This window comes from Trichogramma pretiosum, unplaced genomic scaffold (assembly GCF_000599845.2).
Source record: "Trichogramma pretiosum strain Unisexual culture from Peru unplaced genomic scaffold, Tpre_2.0 scaffold5, whole genome shotgun sequence".
In the NCBI taxonomy this organism is placed as follows: Eukaryota; Metazoa; Arthropoda; class Insecta; order Hymenoptera; family Trichogrammatidae; genus Trichogramma; species Trichogramma pretiosum.
Window position 1 is genome coordinate 2,480,643 of NW_019641672.1, and position 8,352 is coordinate 2,488,994.

The 8,352-nt window shown below is 36.1% G+C and overlaps 1 non-coding gene across 1 annotated transcript; it reads left to right on the forward strand.

Annotated features, from left to right (window-relative positions):
• The first annotated feature begins 7,938 nt into the window (after nt 1-7,938).
• Nucleotides 7,939-8,022, forward strand: Trnal-uaa. Its single transcript has one exon. It is a non-coding gene; the product is annotated as a tRNA-Leu (tRNA).
• The last annotated feature ends 330 nt before the right edge of the window (nt 8,023-8,352 follow it).

The window sequence follows — 8,352 nt, forward strand, 5'->3', positions numbered from 1 at the left end:
ATGGATAGCAACAGATTTTCTCTTTGTTACCTATGTGGCGTAATTAATATCGACATTCGGTTCCAAAAGGATTCTTTTACTTCATTACTTCTGAACTCTGACGACTTTACAAAAGTACAGAGCGACGCAAAGCACGTGATATTTTGAAAAGGCGAAGAAAAAATGTCGTTTTGAGCTTTTGTTTCTGCTTTATTTTACGGAGTATAATGACACGTGAACTTTTATAAATAAGAGTCCTGCAAGCATAAAAGAGCGTATATCAAAGAATCAGATAGGCATTGTCATATTTAATTCCAGGTCGCAATTGGAAACTTTGCGCAGCTTTGAAGAGGATATACCCTCAACATCTTTTTCATTTGAGCAACATACTACTTCCCTCTTGGTCTCTCTTCCTCTCTTCCTTTTTGACAATCGGACGAAATTATTATTTTCCGCAGCTAGTTTTTTTTATTGTTCGACCCTAGCGGTAGCACAAAGTAAGCAGAGCTTTCTGTGCGCGGAGGGTGTGCCCGCTTTTTTCGCTATATTTTTGTCGCGCGCACTAGCTCGTTTGTATTTAACAGGGTGGCATGATCATCACTTGAGAGTGTCGTAGATAATCTATTGTTTTTCGGACTCGAGCAAAAAATCATTTCTCCAAACGCCAAGTTTCTAGGCGAACATTATGCAATTAAATTCGTGCAATACATAATTACCACTGATTATAAACGATCTTATCGAAATTTCATTGTTATCGTTGCAATGTCCAATTTTTTTGTCATTAAAAAAGTTTCAAAATAGAGAGAATTCAGTGAGGTAGATATTGGGGGTGAATATAGTTTTTGGCAAAGCTAGGAATTACTTAACCAGCTATACTTGCCTCTAGCTCGTAACGTTTCAAATTGTTTTGAAAAAGTGTCTTTACACAAGGAGTATACAATATTTCATAACTCAAACGCCTAAAGTATTAGAAAACTTTAGATTTTTAGTTTATATTGATATATAAAACATAATTCATAGCTTGATTTGTATATGAAATTTCATCTAAAACTAAGTGTGTGAAAAATATGTATGAAAGAATAATTGAGTAGGTTTAACAGAGTATAGGTTCGAGCACATTGTTAATTCTTCATATAAATAAAATTCCAAATCGTTAGTACTGCATGTTATAAAATCAGAGCTCAACGAGAGTTCGAAAGACTTTGACCGGCGGCGATGGTCTTGATTCGCAAATCACGCTGAGGTTGCTGTTCTCTTCTGTACATTTTAGCTGTGATTCAACTTTGAGCGATAACAGATACCAGGACCCGGTCATTTTATTGATAAACTATGAACTATATGTAACCAGATTTGCAAGCTGTCACACGAACTTTCAAGTCAATTTGCCTAACATAGATGAAAACTATCGTATATGCTGAGCTACAAATGAATCAAGGGAGCAATTCCAACGTCAAAATCGTAAACAAGACAATCTACCAAAATCGACTGGAAATAATGCATCTCCCTTGTCCTTTTTTTACATAGATAATATACTTGTTCAACTGTCGTAATCAGACGCAAAAGAGAGAAAGGAAAAGAAGAATATAGAATATCGTGGCAGCGGTACGGAGCGGTTTTATCATTATTTAAATCATTCGGGCGTCTAGAGTGTGTATGAGATGTCACCTCAATCGGCATTGGTTAGGGGACTGAAAAAACCTCAAATGAGGCGTTCACGCGCGAGCGTGTACGAAAGGCCTTAGAGGGGAAATAAGTTTTTTAGCTCGGCTATATACGCGAGCTCGTATCTCTACTGGCATGCACAGACATAGAAAAAGCAAGTCCGTGCAGAGATGCGCGCACGGCGGGTCTTTGTCGGGCGACGTTTTCGGGTAAATGAAGCGCGCACGTAAAAGACTTGGAGTGCGTATAGCGACTGCGAGCTCGAGCCATGAGAATCCTGGGCAGATAAAAATTGATGCCTCGTACGAGCATTTCGTTAAAAGGAGACGAAAGGAAGTTGAAGCTGTTTCCTCGGCACGCACGCGCAAGTGTATGACGTCATCTGCGAATGACACCAACATCTCACTGTATTCGCGTTTCCAAGCTGGGATATTTTTATTATTATGACATAAGGAAATCCATGCATGGCAAGTATTTGGCTGGCGCGATACGCTTTTACGTTCGCCAGCATATCCATACGTGCAGGCATTCGTGCGCAAAAGAGGCGATACCGTGCTTTTGAATGTTTATATCAGGGCGCACACGAGTTCCAGTTGAAAGAAATGTTTTAGCCAAATTAACAATCGGACCGAGTACTTATAATATTTTACGCTCATAATCATGACGTCTGAAATTAGACTTTTCAAATATTTATCCAAGTAATGATAATGTATAATATAATTTATTAAGTACTATTAAGTATTTTTGTATAGTTAACACCGATCGGTCCCCTTTATGTAACTCTTGTTCGTCTTCACATTTTCCTTGAAGTGTTAATTAATTTATGTAAGTTACGTATTAGTTACTGAATTTGGAATAATGTACATATAAATATAGTTAATGAATTTATGTATAATTAGCGACTCCCAAAAGATTATGTATCCACAATATATATGTAGACTAGACTGACAATGTGAAAATCGTTTTTTTTAAATTAGCCAGGACACCCTTTGAAAAGTTTCACTGGACCGTTTTTAACAATTAGTTGATTGTCCAAAGTAGCCGGACAGAATTGAGTTAGTTCACGCCAAAGGGTTTAAGTGAAGTAGTAACTTATGCTTGTATTTATTATTATTATTATCAATCTCTTCGCGAACGGTTGGAAATTGGACGTCTCTGCAAATTATACGTATAGTAAGAAAGTCACAAACTATATCGGAATAAGAATATTTTTAAGATTTCTTTCTACTTTTACTTCCCAATGTTATGGCATATGCGATTAAAACGTAATATTGTTATCGAATGAAACTTAAATCGCGAATATCATTTTTTTTTAATACAATTGCAATATTTCATTGATGCCTCGTTTACAAACAAATATTACTTTTCTTTCCATGCATCACAGCAAAGACAAACGGTAAAGTCATAGTCTTAAAAGTCCTGGAGAGTCGAGACGGTTTAACGGTAAAATCGTAAATTCTCCAAATGAAAATAGCTTGGATAAGAATCAATCGTATAATAGATAGTAAACTTAATACAAACTTGGAGTCATTAAACATGAAGATTTACGCCCTTGAGCTCTGAAAAGTCATCATAGCATTTATATGCCTGCGCGAGAGCAAAGAATGCGCGACGCAAACGCAATACATATAAGACAGAAATTATATATTATACAGCAGCAAAGTACCCGCGATTCAATCAAACTGAAGTGGGTAGGTATACGAGCTCGTCAAGTATCGCATTTGTCGTTATTCAACAACTGCACGTATGCACGTCGTCCCTTGGAACCAAAAGCGTTTCGAATCGTCCTGGACGCGCTTGTGCGTATATGTGTATATAAAAGCACACAAGGCCTTTACGAGCTCGTCTCGGCTCGTCTCTCTCCCTCTCTCATATTATTATATATAAGAGCTCGAAAGTGCGACATTTAACGCATTTGACATTATGTACAAACGTTCGTTGCTCGCCACGACCCCTTCTTTACATACATACGTTCATAAAAGTGCATTTTAACGCGAAACTGGCCTATGGCTTTCAGCTCGACGTTCTCAAAGCGCCAAATTGACAAATTACTAATTTATACGTCAGGAATATTATATGCTCGCACGTTTTTGTATGCTACTACGCGAGTATGCTCGATACAATATCTCGCCGAGCTTCTCTTGATGGCGAATTAAATTTTTGAATGAAACGCTCTCGTAAAATGTTATTTGAAGACAATAAAAATTCATTCTCTACGGACAACGTAATGAAAGTGAAAATTACGCGGACTGATCGAAATGAGACTTGAGCCGAAAGTTGTATACCTACTGTGTGCATGTCAAGAAATAAAAGTTCCCTCCACACGATAGAGAACTTCATGCCGATTACAGCAAAAAAATCTTTTACGAGTTCTTGCACACGCTATTTGAACGAGAGATTCGAAATGAAGGCTCGATGATCACCCCGAAGAAGATAATGAAGACTGACCTGTCGCGCAAACGGGATCAGACCAATAATTGTCTCTGCGACGAATGAAACCAAAGACTATAAGGACGACTTTATCATGCCTGAACTTCAAAGCTGCGCAACAATTCGTTCCTCCAGACTACTTTTCTACGGCAACTTTCCGAGTTGTATATAACAAAACTCGCCTCGCACTAAGCAGTTAACGATTAACGATGCATTTAGGTAGTGTTTTAGTGTATACAGCCTCGACTAAGTCGTGGGGAAAGTTTTTCTATCCGATAAGCGGTCGTTTCTTCATTCGTTGCAGACAATAATGACTCTATATGAATGAACACCATCTCGTAATTTTAGGCAATTCGTTGCTTTCAAAGCTATGGATCGTATAATTTGACAGGACGGATTTTTATAGAAATACGCTCGGCAATTTCCCAATAAAACGTGAGAAGGTCATTATTCTTTAATTGCAAGTTTTGGCCGATGACTTACAACTGGTTGTATACAGTATAACATTTTTTGAAAAAATAATATGTTAAAAAAAAAAATAATAATCTCCAAATTTCTACATTGCAAGCTGTAAATACATTAAACGTGATGTTTGGAAAAATACATCTACGATGCTAAACATTCTAAAACATTCAAGGCAACGTGAGGATTTCGTGCACAGGTTGATTTAAAAATTTCGAATCTAATCCATACATGTGGATGACTTATTGTACGTAATTAATGATTTTGTTTCAATTTATAAGAAATTTATCTTTTGAGATAATATGAACAGGACTTAAAAGCTCCATATAAATCACCAATCATTGAAGACAGGCATGAAAACCCCATTTGATTTCATGCAAGTTTCTTAATATGATAGTCAGTGCTTTTTCTGCTTATTCACTACGGGCTATATGTAAATGCTTACTCATTTACTAAAGTAATAAAAAAGCTCTAGCAAAAAATGAAAGCTCATTGATTCAAAGCTCACGTTGGTTAAATCCAAGCGCAACAGACAAGACATCTGTAGCAGAATTATAGCGCTTTGGTTTACCTGAGCTCTTATAAGCGTCAGTGCTAGCAACGCTATCATCCCCAAACTCACACAACAGCGGGACATCTCTGATCTCTTATTCAGGAAGCTGTTTTTATTATTATTATTTTTTTTTTTCAGTTACTGCTGGTGCCTTTACGTATCTGCTTTATGGCCGCTGCCGCATACTAACAATCCTTGCTGTCCGATATATATACGTACATAGACGAGCGGCGCAGCCTCTTATTCCCGTGTCCCCCAGGGAAAACGAGCAAGCCAGCCATAAACAGGCCGTCGGGATAATTAACCCTTTGAGGACTTTGAAGCTCGTGTGTCTAAACGTGCGCGTATCTGTGTATGCACAACTATACTCGTTCTTGACGATTTTAATAATCTTAAGAGAAAGCGAGAGAGAGAAAGAGCAAAGTTGCAGGCATCACAGGTCCCTCTCTTTCTCTCTTTCTGATTAGTATACTTCAAGCTCGCGCACAGAGAGCTCGCCGACAATGCACATTATTCTCACCTCAGTGAGCATACGCGGATGGATGCTTATTTATATATATGTGATGCAGCAGCTACAAACCTCTAGCAGCGCCACGAAAAAACTTCTGCCGGAGCTATTATTTACGCGAATTCAGTATTAGAGAGTTTTGTGCGCGACTGCGTTGCATGTTGTACAAATGTAAGTACGCATATGTACTTGTATTTTATTTTTTTTGTATTTCGTATTCTGTACAATCAGCTCACTTTACTTTTATCATGCAATAAGCATCACTAGATCGATTTTAATTAATTTTTTTGCACTTTTTTCTTACGCTTTTGTATACTTTACTATATTTCTACTTCTTGAATGTCAACTATTTGCATAAAATAAATTGAATTCCTAATAAAACACAGTTCAAAAGTGAAATCGTCATTGAATTATCAATATGCTATGAAAAAAAGGGTTTCAACATTCAGTACGTGATACAATTTTTACTAGTGATATAATTCATTCATTGGAGCCAAACAGACTTTTAGTGTAAAGTAAGCATTGACAACATATTGTACAGCTAAAAAAAATGACAAAAACGTATCGAATTAATCAGTCGAAAACGTTTAAAAAACATTCGAATTAAAAATGCTCTCAAACAAAGATTAGCTAGTAGTCGAATAAGTAATTATCAAGCTCGAACTCGAGCTATAGAAGAAAAAGAAAAAGCCGAAATTGCCACCGAAGCCCTTCGCGGTCTCTCGTAAAACAAATGGCCAATCGCAGCGTGAAATGCTCAAAAAAGAGCTACGTGCATTCTTATTCGATCGAATAATCGCAAGTGCGCCTGCACGCAGCGACACACATATATGCATATACGCGCGATATTATGTACGCTTCGCTTTCAAGAGTGTAAATAAAGCCATACGTTGCATGGAGCAATTCTTTAGATCTATCGCTCCAACCGAAGAAATGAACTGCATTGAGCTATGCAATTGCATATGCTATGACGAACCAAGCGAATTCGCGCTTTACAGGCTGCAACACACGCGCACTTTTGTGATGCGCGATCGCAGTGCGTCACTTTGAAGTGCGCGGCATATATCATACGTACGTATACGCATACAGACCGAGGATCATAATACTTTTGCTGTGCAAAGGTGGAGAAAACAATGCACGCGGCTATACATGAAAGCGCAGCAGCAGCCCTTTGCGGCTAACGCAGTAGCTAATAAAGCCGCTGCATGACCTACGTTGCGAGTAGCTAATTTTTGGAAATAATTTCCTCCTCAGAAGCTCGTGAGCAGCATTGAAAAAATAATGCTACGAAATGAATGATAGTAAATTAAAAGATTATAATTTTACATTGATTGAATGAATTGGCATTGCGATTTAGATATTACTCGTATCATTTATTTTTTTGTATACATCATTAGATCTTTACATTACGCATGCTTAAATCAATCATTTTATCTTTTTAGTGATATATTGTATCATTTTCAATTTGTTTGAATAAATAACATTTAAGCAACTAAGTCGATTAAAGTATCGCGCAACATAATACACAGTGAGGCAATCAAGCATAAAAGTGAAAGAGAGAGAAGATGAGGGGAAGGTGAGTGCGCGAAAGCTGATAGTGTTTACCTCAATCACATGAACTAATCCAAGAAAACTTGTCTTAGAGATTACTTAGAAGCTTAGAATACCAAAACAGCACTTCAACACTTGATCATCTGTAAACACTATTTCATAAAAAATAGCAACGGTAAAAAGACCTAATCTCAAATTTGTTGAAAAGTAAATAAACCAAAATGGGATCCCATTGTTTAAAAATATCAGCATAAAACAATTAAAACATATGTTTTATACGTGATAAAAATATCAACGAGCAATAAGTGTATACTTATGCATTGCTTTCATTTCAGTAATTTATTTTTGTCAATCATCTGTTACTTTTTATTCGTGCTACAATAGAAATCCACGATACAAGTGCCATAAGTAACACTTTTACTTTTTACCTCAATGAATGTACAGAAAAGCTGTTTCAAGATTATCTTCAAAAATCATATTGATTAAATTTACATTATCATCAATAAAAACATCTTTAGCATTGTTATCTTTAGAAAAAAAATCAATTTTTGCATCAATTATTATACATATGGAAGAAGAGTTATATTTCTCAAGAGTAAATAACACTAATTTATTATTTTATAAACATTTCAGCGTACGTAAAATAAGTATTTATAATATTTAATCATCTTTTTATACCCATTTTAATGAATTACCAATCTCTGTAGTGAATTTAAAAAAAAATTTAAATTAAATCGGTTTTATACAAAGTAGTTCTTTTCAAGGGTTAAAAGATCATCCCCCTCATAGGGGAGCTAGGTTGGCCGAGCGGTCTAAGGCGCCAGACTTAAGTTCTGGTTCCCGTCTGGGAGCGTGGGTTCGAACCCCACACTTAGCAATATTTTTTCCATTATATTTTTGGTATGAAAATTCGTTTAATATAGTAAAAATATTACTGCGAGGTAAAGTAAGTGTGGTAAACGTGAAATGAAGATTCTTAAATATATAAAATTATAACACAGATTTTCCCTGTATTTATTCTTAAAATAAATATTGTTTTATAGTTTCTATTCATGACCTCAAGAGGCTGGTACAATAGAGTTATTTTGGATTTTACTAACCAAAATCAGAATTTCACTCTAAAATCAAAAATACTTCAATACAAAACATACTGGAAAGCTTCTACTTCCCATAAATGATAAAATCTAAATAATTAATAAAAAATGTT